At 35.3% G+C, this 17,127-nt stretch overlaps 1 protein-coding gene across 3 annotated transcripts in view; it reads left to right on the top strand.

The window, feature by feature from the left end:
• Positions 1-17,127, top strand: part of mgat4c (mgat4 family member C) — a 211,078-nt gene that overhangs the window by 65,830 nt on the left and 128,121 nt on the right. Inside the window, exon 1 of one of the 3 annotated variants that reach the window (XM_073929935.1) lies at positions 3,462-3,656. The exons of 1 other annotated variant lie outside the window; for it this stretch is intronic. The gene's annotated coding sequence lies outside the window, so the exon portion shown is untranslated. Of the gene's footprint in view, positions 1-3,461; positions 3,657-11,104; positions 11,387-17,127 lie in introns of those variants that run through there. One more of the 3 variants, XM_073929933.1, reaches the window with a different exon arrangement.

Here is a 17,127-nt window from a genome sequence, read left to right as displayed (position 1 = left end):
ACTCAGAGCCACCACAGCTGCTTTAGTCAAGAACAACTTCATCTCCAGGCATGCTTTATCCTCCTTTTCTCACGTGTGATGACTTTGTTTTGAATTGTGGGTTGCACTTCTACCTGCCATTATAGGATTAGGGAACTTCCATTCAAGAGAATCAAAAAGAATCACTTTGAATAATAAGGTTGCACTAGAAATTATTTTTTTCATTTAAATACATATATTATAGTTCATACATATACATTCTTCATGTGGTTAATACTTTTTGATCTACAAATACAGTTAAAGTCAAAATTATTAGCCATCCTGTGATTTTTTTTTTTCTTTTTCAAATATTTCCCAATTGATGTTTAACAAAGCAGTTTTTCCTCAGTATTGTTTTTATTTTCACTTTCAGAGAAAGTCTTATTTGCTTTATTTCGACTACTGAAAGCACTTTTTTATGGTTTTTAAACCATTTTAAGTTCAATATTAACAAACCACTTAAGCCAATGATTTGCCTAATTACCATAACTTGCCTAGGTAACCTAATTAACTTAGTTAAGCCTTTAAATGTCACTTTAAGCTGTATACTAGTGTCTTGAAAACTATCTCGTTAAATATTATGTTCTGTGTTATTAGAAATGAGTTTTTAAAACTATTTTTTCTGTCAAACAAAAGTTGCGGAACAAATATACAGGGGACTAATATTTCTGACTTGATCTGTGTATAGTGAAATGTGTATGAGTGGTACGTTTGTCTTTGTGCTTTATTTTTATCTATTATGAAAAATCACATTAGGCTTCATTTTTTGTGAGGTTAGTATTAATGCAACATAGGCTCATTCTGAAAACGTAGCCCTATATACATTTCTAGAGATCCTAAATTATGTATCCAGAAGTATGTATGGCTGCATTACATCTTTTTATTTTTTAATGGGTTTTCACCTTTAATGTAATAGGACAGTGAAGGACAGACAGGAAAGTATTGGGAGCAGAGAGAGGGGAAGGATCTGCATAGGACCTCGAGCCGGGAATCGAACTCAGGTTGCTGTGAGCACCTTGGTGCTATGTGCTGACTGCATTTCATCTTTAAATCAAATGCTATGAGGTGGTATGATGCTGCTCCTTTTCTCACTTAGCAGCTCACCACTTACCTCCATGTGGTCGGTTTTTCTGCTGTTACCAGTCTGTTTGGTTAGCTCACCATGTATGTCAGTAGACATTAGAAAGGAGTTGACCACAACGATGGGGTTCGAGTCTGGTGAAGAACAATTCCAGAAACCAAGTAAAACAAAAACAGCCAAAAAATAAAATAAACAAGTAAATACCAGGGTGTGAATGTGGTAAAATTAACATTTTTCTTTTTCTGAATTGCTTTGTAAAAGTGTCGGTTGGGTTTAGGGAAGTTGGTGGGTGGGTCAATATGAGCTTTTGAAAACACTATTGGTTGGGTTTATGGAAGGGGGAGGGTGAGGGCATCAGTTGGTTGGTCAGTCAGTCATTCAGTTAGTCAGTCAGTCAGTCGAAAGCGGCCTCTGGTGGATTTGCGAAAACAAGAACTGCAAAAGACTTAGCTCCTGTGACGTATTCGGTGCTCACCAAAATATCAAGTATATAGCGTTAGATTTTCAGAATGCGTCTGTGTTGTGTTTACAATATCTGAGCCTAAAGTGTTATTGAGCTCACTATGTTTTGCACTGTGTATTGCCTACCTTACAGAAATATTCAACCTTTTTATTGCTGCATTTGTTTTGAGCTTATGGTGAGGGTCATTTATGGTTTGCTGGTATTTTGTTAAAGAGCTCCTATTATGTGTTTTTGAAAATAAGCGTCCATGCAGTGTGTAACACGGCTCAGAGTCAAATAAATTATTTGTTTTGTTTTTGAATCTTTTGCCTGCTCGTATTGAAACATCAATATTTAGTGCTGGATCTGGTAAAATGTGAATGCCCCCTTCCCTTCAGACACTAGTGGAGGGATGATGAGATTGGGAATATATATTTAATTGTGTGTTGTAACTTGTAATTGCTTTGCATGACATATTTTATAGATCAGTTATCAATTTTAGATCAGTGCTTTTAATGTTAAATCTATATGGGCTATTCACATATCGTGTCCAAAACCACACTGAAAATGCGACACATGCTTCTTCCTTTATCTGTTTAAATGCTTTCTAAACTCATGATCCTCTGCCATTTGTCATTGCTGTAGCCACCATCAGCTGTTCTTATACATGAGTGGTGCGATCAATTTTCAAATTCTTGCCACTGTGTGGATTAATATGCATATACTCTGTACTGTGACTACTTCATACAGTAACTATGGTGGACATTTCCTTCCATTTCATGCTGAATGCAGTTGACCAACCACAACAGACTTAGTCATCGGACCAATCAGTGCAGATTAGCATCACGCAAAGGAGGGGTTTGAGAACAAACAAATCACTGAACAAATCACATGGGAGTCATTGGGATAATAAGATAAAAAAATAAATGCATATTTTAAGACAATGATTTTTTTAACTTGCATGCATATTAAGCTGTTGTTGGAGAACCCCAAAACTAAAATATGACCTTTTATAATGCATAATAAGGGCTCTTTCATTTATTTTTAATTCTAATTCATTCTATATTGCTTTTTAATATTCAATGTTTAAAGTGTGAGGAGAATAATACACCTCTCTGTACCCATTTTTAAAAACATATTACAGATTATTTGGTTTGTTTTAAGGATAGTTACTTCTACAGTACCTTATAGGAAAAGGGTGTATGGATTGGAAGGGTTGCTTGGGGCCTGAATTGTAAATGTAGGAGCATTAGGTCACCAGAATAGCCAAGTAAAGCTATGGACAAATAAATGTGAGGTTATGGTGATTCTGGCTTTTTGAGCTCTACTGAGACCCTGTTGTTTTTCAAAGAGCATTTTTGATGACTCTCTCAGCCTTGCAGGCAGGCGGCTGCACTACAACCTGTGCATCAGAAAACACTTATATTATGCTGAAGAATGAATGATGTGTTGGTCATTTTTGATGAAGCTTTTTTTATACTGCTGTTTCTCAGCTGGTGGGTCAGAAGATTGGTCCGTGCAAAAACAAATAGAAAATGAAAACAGATATATTTTAAGAATAAAATGCAATATATTACAAAACATCTTTTTTTTGTAAAAAAAAAAATCTTCACTTCTCATTAATTTAACGCATTCATGTGCAGTATATACAAGTATTAAGTATATATTCTAAGTATTAATTCTTATCGACCCCACACTTTGGTAATCATGCCTTTTTTATTATTACATTTCCACATTAGCTTTCCTCCATAGCTCCTTCTATTGCTCAAGGTCCCGTTGGCATGAAGTAGCTACATTTTAATCATGCCTGCTCCTATCTGTATACACAGCCACACACTTTGTGGTTCAGATCCAGCCCTCACGCCAAGGCAAAGTTCCTGTCTGATATGAGAGCTACGCAGACGCTGGATGATTATTAACGTCCACAGATACAGCTCTGCTCATGACAGATGTGAGGACGAGTTGGCTAGTACTGGATTAAAGATCGTATCGCCATCACAGGCAAAAGCAAAAGAAATGATTGGCCTGATACTGATGATACCTTTCCTGCCAGAGATAGAGAGTCGGGGACAGTTTATAATGGAGTAAAGGAACACGTGTGAGCGCTGGAATAAGGTGAGCAACTGATATGGCTCTGCAATCAGAAACGCCAGGCCCATTTGTGCACACTCAAAACTTTATAGGCTGAACGGGTTTTGGTGGATTACATGTGTGATTCATTTTAAAGGTGCTTTTTACAGTACATCAAAATACATGGGGTACAGTGGCTTGGTTTATTTTTAATATTCCAAGCATATCATAAAAATACAAGTAGTAAAAAACAATAGACATGTAATTAAACCATGGAAATCTACAACTAAAAGCCCTGCCAGCAAATGACATCATCTTAAAGTTTGGAACAAATAACAATTGGCAGAAGATGATCTCAGTGAGCGCAAAGAAGTGTACAAATGAAGAAGATCAGAAAGGTAGTGAGGTGCCAAGTTATGAAGAACTTTGTATGTTAAGAGGAGGATTTTTGTATTGTATATGATAGTAAACAGGAAGCCAGTGCAGGAGAAAGAGAATTGGAGCTATGTGATCAGAAGCATTCCAGCAGGTTTTGTTGTTGAATTACATTTTGTATAATTGCTGCTTAATTTAGTTAAATGATATACAATCAGAATTTCACAAAATTAGTCAGGCAATAAAATGACTCGGGTTTCTTTCCAATTAAAGATGTTTACTGAATTCTCAAGCATATTAGCAAGAAACTCTGACCAAAAAAATGTGATGCTCCATCTTTCTTCCTATCTCGTAATATAAATTAAAACTGTCAAATAAAGGTGGAACAAACCATTACAAACAAAGTAGTAGGGGTGAAATAGCGAACGTACACAAATAAACATATCAAAATGTGAAAACTGTACATAAATTTGAGCACTATTAATGAATTATATTAAATCAAACTATGGCTCCTACAGATACTATACATTTAAAAAAAAATTAATTAAGTCTATTTTATTTTTCATTTTTATTTGACCTTTGGTTTAGTCATTCAAACTTACTGGTGTATTACATTACTGGTACTCAATCAATCAATCAATCAATCAATCAATCAATCAATCAATCAATCAATCAATCAATCAATCAATCAATCAATCAATCAATCAATCAATCAATCAATCAATCAATCAATCAATCAATCAATCAAACAAGCAAACAAATATTTTAATTATATTTTGTTTATATATTATATGTCACCCATAGCTTATTTTATGTTAAGGAGTATTACTTGTACATCTTCATTATAAATTAATAATTAGAAAGTCAAATAAAAAAAATCCATATAATGCTTAATAACACTTACAGTGCTCAGTGTATATAAGTACACCCCTCACAAATCTTTTAAATTCAGATTTTCAATAGGAAGCTATACAATATTATATCAGTCAGTACTGAAGCCAAATCTGGAGCTTATCTAACAAAATAACTTATGATAACAGTCCAACAATTAGTACAGCCAAATTTATGTTATAAAAAAAATATTAAATACAAGAAGCAACTAAATAAAAAAATAAAAATTGGAGGTTGTAATTTTTTTTTGGAGTAATTTGCTTGAATTTAATTGTATTATCTTTTAATTTCTAAATATGTTTGGTGACTAAAATATTATTTTATAAATGTATCTGTTTAATAAATCTGTTTTGTTTAAATGCACCAAAATACATTGCCTATATTCTCTGAGAAATTGTACTTGATTATGCTGAGCCTGTGTTTCTACATTTTCTTTTTTCAGGGCTGGTTAATAGGGAAGATTTTATTCCTCTTTAATCTAAGTATTTTTAAAATATTTGTAACCATAAATTTTGCAAACTAATTCAACCGAGGCAGCTTTTTTGCCATATTGGAGCCATTTAAAATGGCTAATTGACTGTGCCTTTCTCTGTTTGACCCAGCGAGATGTTAAGGACTGGACATTATCATTTGCACTCGCTCTTAGAGAGATGGGATGTGAGAGGGAAAATAAGGGTTGAAATGGCACGTCTGCATGGAAAAGACCTGACAAAACCTTTTAGTCTGCTACTTGTCGCTCTCAAACTACATGGACACAATCGTCACCAGAGAAAACAGTTCCATAAAGCAAGTGTGTGTGCTTGTGTGTACAGTAGCCTGTATTCATCGTGGTAGTATTGCAATACCAGTTATTGTTGACCCTATGGACATTTTTTTAAATTCTTTTTTTATTCCCATGAGGAAAACTGTTGTTTGGGGAGATTGTTCTCCCCAAGTTTGCGTGGGTATCCTCCGGGTGCTCTGGTTTTCCTCACAAGTCCGAAGACATGCACTATAAGTGGATTGGGTAAGCTAATTGTCTGTAGTGTATGTGTGTGAATGAGAGTGTATGGGTGTTTCCCAGTGATCTTTAATAAGATTATATTTATATATGATCAGTATAAAAATCATTACATTTATGGGAAGTCCTCATAAAGCTAGCAGAAAAAGTGCTTGTGTGGGGACCAAAAATATGTATTCTTGGTCCCCTTAAGGAAAATGACTCATAGTAAAGATAATAATAAAAAAAAAGATATTAAATAATAAAAAAAGATAATACATAAAAAATCACATAATAAAGTATTTTGAAGATATAAAAAATGATAATTGTATCCTGTAATGGGCAGAGTTTAGGGGTAGGGTTTTGGTAAGGGTTATAGAATACACAATGTGTACCGTATACAGTTCATTAGGTCAATGCAAGTCACCATAAAGATAGCTGTACAAGTGTGTGTGTGTGTGTGTGCGTGTGCGTGTGCGTGTGTGTGTGTGTGTGTGTGTGTGTGTGTGTGTGTGTGTGTGTGTGTTTTGAGTGAGTGGTTTGTACAAGCTGATCGGCTTCACTGAAGTGCCATTCTGTTCCCTTGCTGATCTATTGTTGTTGTCAATTAAGCATTGATCTGCCTTTTCACTCCTCAAAAATCAAAGCCATTTCAGGAAGAGGCTCATCTGCTCTAATAGTTAGCTTTATGATTAGCAATTTTATCACCCGGCAATTTTCTGTCTCGTTCCACGCTTGCTTGTGGAAACTGGCCATTAAAAAGAGCCCCAGTCATTGCAGCTTGGAGATGTTAGGAATAACAGTGCAGATTAATCCACAAGTCATTGCAGTCCCGTAATCCACTCGCTATGTTAATTACTCACTGTTTTCTCTGGATACGGGGTTTATGGGGAGGATCATTAAATGGCTCAGAGCGATTGACCAGTTTTAGTTGGTGTGTTTCTGCTCTGTCACAGACTCTGTGGGTTTCACCTCAGTTCACACAGATTAAAGCAATCTGCTTTAATATATTTGAGTGTTAGTCAGTTGGCTTTCTATTATCCATAGTGGTTGTGCCACACAAGTTATTAACTTCAGTAAATTTGCACTTAAACCAAAAAAAAAAAACTACTGAAGCGGACGTTTAAAGGGATTTTTTAATACATATGTGCACCAATACGGTGGGTAGTTACTCTGAAACAGGTTGTTTTAAGTTTTTAAAAAGTTATAATCCTAATTAATTAATGAACTATTTTGGTAAATAGGCATAAAATGGCCTCTCGGTATACATTAATAAGTATACGTATAGCTCCTTTACCTTAATGAATAAACCATCATTCATTAATTTTCTTTCAGCTTAGTCTCTGATTTATCAGGGGTCACCACAGTGGAATGAACCGGCAATTACTTTGGTGTATGTTCTACTGTACATACAGTAGCAAATGCTCTTCCTGCCACAACCCAACACTGAGAGTACACTGTGAACCCCCAATGCTGGGGAACGCCCATACACTCTCAATTACAAACACATTCATACACCATACAGCAATTTAGTGTTTTCAATTCACCTATATTGCATATCTTTGAACTGTGGGTGAAACAGGAGAACTCGGAGGAAACCCGCGTAAATACGGGGAGAACAAACCTAAATCAGAAAGGCCACCGGGACTCAAACCAACAACCTTCTTGCTGTGAGGCTGCAATTTACAAACATTCATTGGCCTCAGAATTGAGAATGTTATTAGTTCATTTTAATAGATTCTGGTTATTTTTCTCTAATGTTTTGAATATTTGTTGGTTGAAAGTTTAAGCGCCAGAGTACAATTCAGCTTTGCCAAATAACAGCCTTTAAAAAAACAGCACGCTGAAGAGATGTCTCCAACATCTGATGGTAATGGAATGGTAGTAAGTAAAAGCAAATGCAAATCATTGTGTGTTATACAAGGCTGATATTCAAAAGCTGCAATGAATATTTAAATCATTCAGGAAAGAGACAACTATGAAATGTAAAAATATGTGCAAAGAATAAATAAATTAAGTACAATATCACTCAAAAGTTTGGTATACTAAAAAATATTTATTTGTTATGCTGGAGGTTTAGAATATATGGTTAAAAGAGTAATATTGTGAAATATTCATTTATTTACAATAACTGTAACAATACATTTATTAATAATAAATTTAAGGTTTAATAATATTAATAATAAAATTAAGGTTAATAAATCTGGCAGTAAATATTCTATTTGAATATATTTTCAAAGATAATTTATTCCTTTGATGAGAAAGAAGAATTTAAGCATGCATTTCACAAAATACACTGTCAGTGGGGTGGTACCTTTTCAAAAGGTCCAGTTTTGTTCCTAACAAGTTGTTAAAGGTAATTAATACCTAAAAACTACAAATGTGTATTTCATAGTTACTTAAAGGTTCACAAGTAACCTTCAAAGGTACAAAAGTATACTCTAAAGGTACTAATGTCCACCTGTATGGTACAAAAGTGTAACTTTTGAAAAGGTTCCACCTAGGGATGTAACGATTCACCTGACTCACGATTCGATACGATTTATGATACTTATCTCATGATTCACTATTTAGTCACCACTTTTAAATAAAATTATTTGAAACAAAATTAAAATGAAGAGCCCTTTATTTTTTTCTTAAATGCTGCACATTGCTTTGCAAAATATTATATATTTTCTGCCATAACTAAATAACTATTTTAAAAACAAATTCCAAAAATTAATAATAATACAAACTAAAGACTCAGCTTAACAAACTAAAACTGTGACTGTGCTGGGATTTTACAGTTTTTAAAAAGAAATATCAGCATATCTATGTTTTCTGGCATAAGCTGAGGTTTTTGCACATTTACAATATCCCCTGCTAAAAAAAAACAAAAAACTTTACTTAACTCTTTAACTGGCGACTGAGATACTTGGTGTAGAGAGATAATCATTTCCTAAACCAGAGAGCAAAGTGTATAGGTCTTCAGTAAGCCCTCTGATCCAGGGGCTGATTATTACTAACTATTACTGAAATTACTAATTAAAATAGTAGAACTGGGACAGGAGTTGAACATGATCATGAAGGTGAATAATTAATATTACTAGTATAATTAAATAGTATAAGTATCAGTGTGATACACTTAAGAAAAGATAAGGGAGAGCGGGGCACAAAGTAACACTTTTTGGTTTTGCCAAATAATGAACAAAGTAATGGGGTTAGACAAACCATATGTTTTTACCAACAACACACAAGCCTCTCCTACAAATGAGCACTGGTTGTATGATTGCCGGACTTATGGTTTCTGTGCAGTATTGCCAAAGGTGCCAGGAGTAAAAATGTTACTATTTACCCCACCTGCCTGGGGAAAAAAAGGCAAATTTCACATAATTAATTTAAATCCAGTTTACTTTAAATATTAGCTTTATTTCCTCAGTAGTTAGATCAATTAATTTTTTTTATTCTGCATAGCTTCTTTATTTATTTATTTATTTGATAAAAACATTTGGATTTATTTTGATTATTATCCATTGTTTTACAATGCATTAATTTGAAGTATTAGCAATAAAATATTTGTTTGTCTATTTAAAAATATTTTCTATTAAAAAACTGTTTATTTAAAAAGTTCTTAACATTCCACTCAAAATTCCAATATTAGTTAGTTTAGTTGGTGTCCAACAGTGTGAGGCTTAATTGTAACACTGTTACAACTAACCCTACTGTGTCGTGTTTTCCACAAAACTGGCTAGCAGTAGCTGTGTTTTTTTTACATCTTTCAAAATGGTTCCATCTTTTAGCCTAGAAGATGGTTATCACAGCAATTTGCGATTTTATATACATACTTTCACAGATTTAAAAAAAATATATTATTGACCATAATAAAAATTCTTTTATGCAGCAAAAATGGTTTCTCCTGTGAGATCATATCTTTCATTACATCAGTTTCCTGTATGTACTGCTAATATATTTCAAGGCCAAGCAGTTGTTGTATCACAGTTTGAGGTCAGTCATTTCTTACAGTAACAGTTATAAGGGATTCTGAGACTCTTTCTATACTGTACATCAATTGCATGTATGTACTGCTAATAAACTTCAAGGCCAAAGCTGTATATGTTATTACAGTTTGAGGTCGCTCTTTACTTACAGTAACAGCTATAAGGGATTTCCTGAGCTTTCGTACGAGCAAATACGTGATAGTTGGGAACATCGATCACAGTTTTCTCTGTTCTCCACACTAAATAACTTCTTTTGAAACAAGTATTTGGGCTACAGGCACACAAACAAAAAAGCCTATCACAACATACTCGTATTAGACTGTGCAGAAGGACTCGATGAAGGCAGACGACTCACATTTGCCCATGCAGGCATGAGGCCCGACAGTAAATGGAGCTCATAATGGCCAGAGCATGTTTGGAAGGGCATCTAATGACCAAGCCCATTAGGTATTAATAGTAGTTTAAAGGACCAGTGAGAAGGCTCAGGAGGGAAACCTAAGTGTTGCCTATTGCTGTGTTTCCCAAGTCTGTTCCTGGAGGCACACCAACAGTACATATTTTGGATGTTTCCCTTACCTTCAGGTTTTGGCGCCTCTTCTTATGTTCTGATGAGTTGATTCAGGTGTGTTTGATTAAGGAGAGGTTGAAAATGTGTACTGTTGGTGTGCCTTCAGGAACAGGGTTAGTAAACACCAGCCTATTGTACAATTGTATTGTGTTTGTTGCTTTTTGGGCATTTAATAAAAAAATATGAAATAATACATGTAAAGCATAGGTGTAGTTAAAGTAAAAGTTTATATTAAATGGGGATTGTTGGATTTGATTGGTTTATACCTCATTGGGCTCTATTTTAACGATCTAGGCACAAAGTCTAAAGGGCATGGTGCTTCACTTTTGCCTTCATTAAAACAATCATCTCCCATTACCGTGCTATTTACATGGTGGATTTTTGTAAGTGGAAAAACTGAATTGGCCATCAGCGATGGATGATGGCATCGTCTGTGGGCCTAACCCTAACATACATACATACATACATACATACAATTAATATTGCTTCTAGGAAACAGTGACCGGTGATCAGCCTCAAAAATCCTGATCAAACCCCTCTTAATATTAAAAATACTTTTCATCAATTCCAGATTAACTGTTTTTTATTTGACCAGATTTATAGTCTTAATACCACTAAACACACCAAATTAAATTGCTGCTCCATTATCATTCCCAGATAAAATCCACATTTTAAGGTTGATTCATCTAAACCCAGATTAATCAGGCAGAAGAAGCTGTGTGTTCTCTTAGATACAGTAGGTGGGACAGTGTCTGAGGTCTCCATCCTTTGAAGCTGCATTAGCTTTTACTCAAGATACTGGAGGGATTTTTTTTCTATTTTAGCAGCTGGAGCAGAGGGTCGAGGTCATGGGTTCAGCTCTTTCTTTGGTGCAGAAGGGGAAAGAAAGGTTTCTGGATGCATCCCCTTCTTTTACTGCCCACCAGGCTCAAAAGAAGCTGGAAAATGATTAAAGACAGGATTCAGATGAAAGTGTCCGCTGAAGGTAATAGACTGTAGACTCTCTGCACTATAAGATGTGCTTCAGAACACTTTTTGGTTTTGCTTGCTGTTAATGGAATGCTCCACTGAGCCTGAAAGCATGCATATACTGCATTAAGAGTTGGATTTTGAATGTTTTAAAATTTGAATTAATGTAATGTAAATAATAAACAGCATTTTGATTTAAAATTACTGTTTTATATATTCATGTTTTTAAAATATAATTTATAATTTATAATGTATGTGATGGCATATCTGACTTCCTTTGAAAATTTTCTGTATTTTAGTCAGTTTTTTTTTTTTTTTTTTTTTAATTCCATTAGTGGACATTTTTAAAGAACAGATTTATTTTTAGAAACAGAGATTCCTTGTAAAATTTGTACTGACATTTTGATACCATCAGACATGAACATTATTGAGCATGTCAGGGATAGTATGGAGGAGGCATTGAAGATGAATCTAAATAATCCTGATGAACTCTGGGAGTTCTGCAAGAACTTATTATTTAATGATTTAAATGAAACATTTACTTTCATGCAGCCAAGATGAACTAAAAAAGCTGTATTTCTTAAAAAATTGAACAAAATGTGTTTTGTTGTGTTTAGCAATTTTGAACAGAGCTTATTTTGCCAACATGTTTGCCATCAATCTGAAACCGTATACATTTCTGCAAATCGCGATTATATAGCTAGAGCTACGTAAGGCTGCATTTCATCTTTAAAATGAACGTTGTATGATGTAGAGGTCTGCGCGTGCGCGTCGGGTAGAAAACGGGACGGGTCGGGCAGCGAGACAACAAATGCTGAATATAAGTGGGAGCGATCTGGTTCAAGCTAAAACCTGGCGGGAGTATTTGTGATAAATTTTGTCCTGCGCAGATCTCTAGTATGACGCTATTCCTTTTCGCGCTAATCAGTTGACCGCTTACCTTTATGTGGATGGCTATTTTGATTTTATTATTTTGCCCGGTAGCTCGTTGCGTACGTCGGCAAGCATGTGACCTGTAGCAGAGTTAATCGTGATGATGGGGTGTGAGTCTGGCGAAGAACGGTTTCAAAAAGTGAAAAACAGGATGAGAATGTGGTAAGATCTGAAAGCGTGCTTAAAATCAGGCGGCCATGAGGGCTTTTCCTTATTTCTGGATTGCATTTGAAAACTGTCGCTTGAGTTTAGGGAAGTGGATGGGCAGGCCATTCAGTGCTTTTAAAAACACTATTGGTTGGGTTTAGAAAATGAGGAGGGTGGGTCAGTCAGTCAGTCGACAACAGCCTTTGGTGGATTAACGTGAGAACAGCAGGCACGAATGGAACTCACGAGAGAGATTTGAGATCACAAAAAGCATACACAGCAGCCTCATGGCGGATTCACAAAAATAAAAACTGCAAAAAAAAAAACTGCAAAAAAAAAAAAAAAAAAAGCTCCTGGCACACTCCAGTAATGTATAAGCGGTACATTTTCAGAATGAGCCTGGGTTGCAAAAATCACAATTGTGAGATGTAAACTACAAAAAAAAAAAAAAAAGAGCAATAATTGCATAATTAAAAACAACTTTTGGTTGCAGGTTTTTAAGTTTATGTCTTGATCTGCAGGGATGTATTTGGCGCTCTCCAGAAATATATATAGGGGTACATTTTCAGAATGAGTCTGGGTTGTTTTTTTGCACAGTACAAAACATTGTACAATATATTTTATTCTGCATTTTTTATAATTTGTGCTTTAGTATGTACAAATGTATAATGCACTCAATATATTTGGAGTATTTTACAATCTGAATCTAGAAATGGCAATATTGATAAAACAAGCATGGTAAATGATACAGTGCCTTTCATCATTATATGAAAATCATTATATGCTTTTGAAAGAATGACTTTATTTGTCACACAACAATCAAGTCACATTCCAATTAACTTTGCCTGTTATTGAAAAGTTTTTCATAGTCTTGTCCTAACCTGTGCCTTTCTACAATTTTATCCTGAAGGTCTTTTGAAAGCAGGGTGTAATGTGAGTAAACGTATAGATTTTCACATGATATGATGATTTTCTATGGGCACTGTACATTCTGAATGCTTCATTTCACAATAAACGTAGAAACCGAATCTGTTAACACCTCTAATTTGCATACTTTCTCATATCTCTTCATCCTGGCATTTCTCGTTTTTCAATGTGGCAGTGGGGTGGGATTTATCACGGTGACCAGCTTTGAAACTAACAAAATCACAAACAAATGAAAGAGGCAATCGATCGCAAGTGTCTCCCAGAATGATGAACTGGCACTTCTGTGAAAAATCAATGGCTTCTCTCTTCACGGGTCCAACGTTTGCTTGTGAGCACTCGTCTGCCTTCACTCGTCCACCATCTTTTCTCAAATTATGATTTTTTTTTCTTTTCTTCTATTTCGGTCTTAAATGTATGCCTCTTTGATTTGCCAGAGAAAGCCCCTGGTGGTAATAACACATAGGATAAGCCATATAAGTGAGTGCAGCTGGATGTATTTACAGTCTTATTGACTTTCGCCTGCCTTTTTCTGTTCTGCTTTGTGTGGCACTTGCTTATTGGCTGCATGTCTTAGAACTCGTATTGATTCGCTATATATGTTGCATCTCTGTGGGCAAGCCTTTATTAAGAGAATCCATAAAACAGACACATGACGATCCTGCGGTGTGCTCAGATCTCCACAACCTTTTTTTCTTGTCATTTATAATTCATACGCATACCCTCTAACCTCAACCTCCATCTTACATGAATACATTATTGACTTCATAGATTAACATGTTTGCTAATTCTGTCTACAAATGTGAATGCTCTTGAAAAGAAAAACACATTTAGCTTGTTTGGATAGCAGGATATTTTTCTGAGAGGCGAACGGCGGCACATTATACACCTTTTTCTTTTGCACGCAAGCCACTTTAGTAAAGTTACGCGTTTAATAAAAGCGGATTTCTTTTCTTCCTTCCAAAGGAAATCAGCCTTAGCCCCAATTTGACAGCAGACCTATCTGATTTTTGTATTTGTGTGTCTGTGCGTGCACACAAGAGAATTGAAAGAGAGAAAGGGAAGTCTGTAATGGCGCTTTGCCTGTCAGTTACATGCGATAGAGAGAAATCTCTGACAGCTTTAGAAAGTTCCTTCAGTTTCATCAGTGCTGGAAGAGCTTGCTGTCACAGGGAAATCTACAGGCTGAAACAGGTATCCATCACTGAGAAAGAGAGAGAAACAGAACAACGAGACGTGTGAAAATGCTCTTTCCCATCCAAAACAATAGCAGAAGACAGCAGAAAGGTTTCTTTATTCATCTGGAAACTTTCATCTTCCAAACATCCTCCCATTACGATGCTGGAGAAAAAATGTAGCAATATACGGTAGAGTTGCAATCCTAGTTTTGACATAAAAGCATCACAGTTATCAAATTCTTAATTGCAAATTGGAGCTCAACAAACGTAATTAACACAAATACCTGGTTTGGTTTGAATCAGTTGGATGACAGTTTGTCAGATATCATCCTGCTTTCCGTTAACAAGCAAGCAGGACAGAGCAAGCAAATGCTAATTAAAATGCTAATGGCAAGTGACATTTTTTTCTTTTTAATTATAAAAGTTGTGTACAATGTATTATAGACAGTATTGACGTTCAATTTGAAGCAGGATAGAGAATTTGTTCTAACACTTGACTGATAACATTTACAAATGATATTGTTCTCTTAAAGGGATAGTATACTCCAATGCTGACAACTGTTTATTGATGACATTTTAATTAGCCTCATGTCATTCCAAACAAGTATGATGTTCTTACTTATGTGAAACACAAGCTTGATTTTGCAGTGAGAAATCATATTTTCTTTACAGCAGTGTTTCTCTAGCACATTCCTGGAGGACCACGAGCTCTGCACATTTTCCATGTCTCCTTAACCCAGGAGTGTCTAAACTCAGCCAGTGTCCTGAGCTGCGTCCGAAACCGCATACTTTCATTTTATATAGTACGCTAAAATCAGTATGCGAGCCGAGTAGTATGTCTGAATTCATAGAATTCGAAAATCAGTATGCGAGAAGTACCCGGATGACTTACTTCCGGCGAGATTCTGGAGTGCGCATCCCATGCACACTGCGCTATCCCATAATGCCTCACGAGTGAATTCATGAATGGAAGTGAAGCGATGGAACTGACGCAGGTAAGTCATGTGACCATGACAAAATGGCGGATGTAGTACGTCCTAATTCCATTCATACTTTTCACAGTCATACTGTATATAATGTACTTTTCTAATACAGTACCTACTGAGTAGTAGGCGGTTTCGGACACAGTCCAGGGCGAGATTTTGGTAAAATCTGAACACGGGGCCTCTGGTGGATTTACGCAAGAACAGCCGGCAGAAATTGGACTCATGAGAGAAATTTGAGATCTCAAAAAGCGTACACAGCGGCCTCAGGTGGATTTGAGAAAACAAATCTCTTGGATTGTATTTGGCGTTCTTAAATTTATATATATATATATATATATATATATATATATATATATATATATATATATATATATATATATATATATATATATATATATATATATAACTGCACATTTTCAGAACAAGTCTGGATTGCAAAATCAAAATGCAAAAATATTTTCTATGAAAAATAACTTAAGTAGGTTTTTGCAGCCACTCAGGGTGAATCACTGATGACAGACATTTATTTTTATCTTCTACTTTTTAAATAACTTTGCTTTGTTTACTAATGATTTTAGTACCCTTTTTGTGTTGCTAACATTATTCTTAAAATGTAACTTGACCTTGGTTTAGTTAAACTAGTGAACTACACAGACTGTGTGCATTCAAAATGTAACAATTACACAGTTATCAGTAGAACAACATATTGTAAGTCAAGCAGCTATACTATACAAATTACTAATGGATTTTTTTTTTTTTTGTATTTTTCTTTCATCCAAGGTTGCAGTTTTTCTTAGTCGGCTGAAAATAATAAAACCATCTCCCTCTAGGGCAATGTAAACAGAGAGCTCATAAAAAATTGCAAAGTGATTTAAACTATCTGGCGTCTCGAAAAAGGAATGGAGAGGATGATATTGTCCTTACTATACTCTGGGCAAATATCCATATGGATTTACAAATTCCCTGAAGCGAGGTCCAAAGCTAATTAAAGCCATACAGTGTGAAAACAAATCAAGTGAAGATGAGTGTGTAAACAGAGGTCAGTGCCGCTGCTTTATCAAACAAAGGCAGTTAATTGGGTCAGAACTGCTTCGCTAACAAGTCGCGCAAGTTTTTCTCCACTCATTTGGAGACTTTATACAGAGTGAGGAGAAGTGAAATCATTTCTTTTATGTACTGCAGAACGAGTCAAAAATAGAATGCACTGTACTTAACCCTGCTGTGGAAATATCCTTAAGCCAGTAAGTATCAAGAACAGCTTCTGTAAAAAACCTGAGGCATTTAAGACATTATGCAGTAGGTGTGCTTTCAAAAAGTAAGGTAACTTCATGATGTCTCCAAAAGTCCAGTTCACTTTTCAACCACAGACCCTGACCTGCGGCTACAGACACTTTGTTGGGTTGTGTGGGGTGAATGTGTTAACATTGGCTTGTGTTCATTTTTAACATGTTTAATGCAGTTTGTGAATGTCTGAGAAGAGGTAAGAGGTAATCTTGTGATTGTCTGCATTGTTCAGTGCTTATTTGATGAAAGACAACACACAATATTTCACACTTTATTTGTGTGCTTGATTTTATGTTGCTTAGAAG

The sequence above is a fragment of the Danio rerio genome, chromosome 18, assembly GCF_049306965.1.
Source record: "Danio rerio strain Tuebingen ecotype United States chromosome 18, GRCz12tu, whole genome shotgun sequence".
Lineage (NCBI taxonomy): Eukaryota > Metazoa > Chordata > Actinopteri > Cypriniformes > Danionidae > Danio > Danio rerio.
This window is presented reverse-complemented; position numbering and strand designations above follow the sequence as displayed.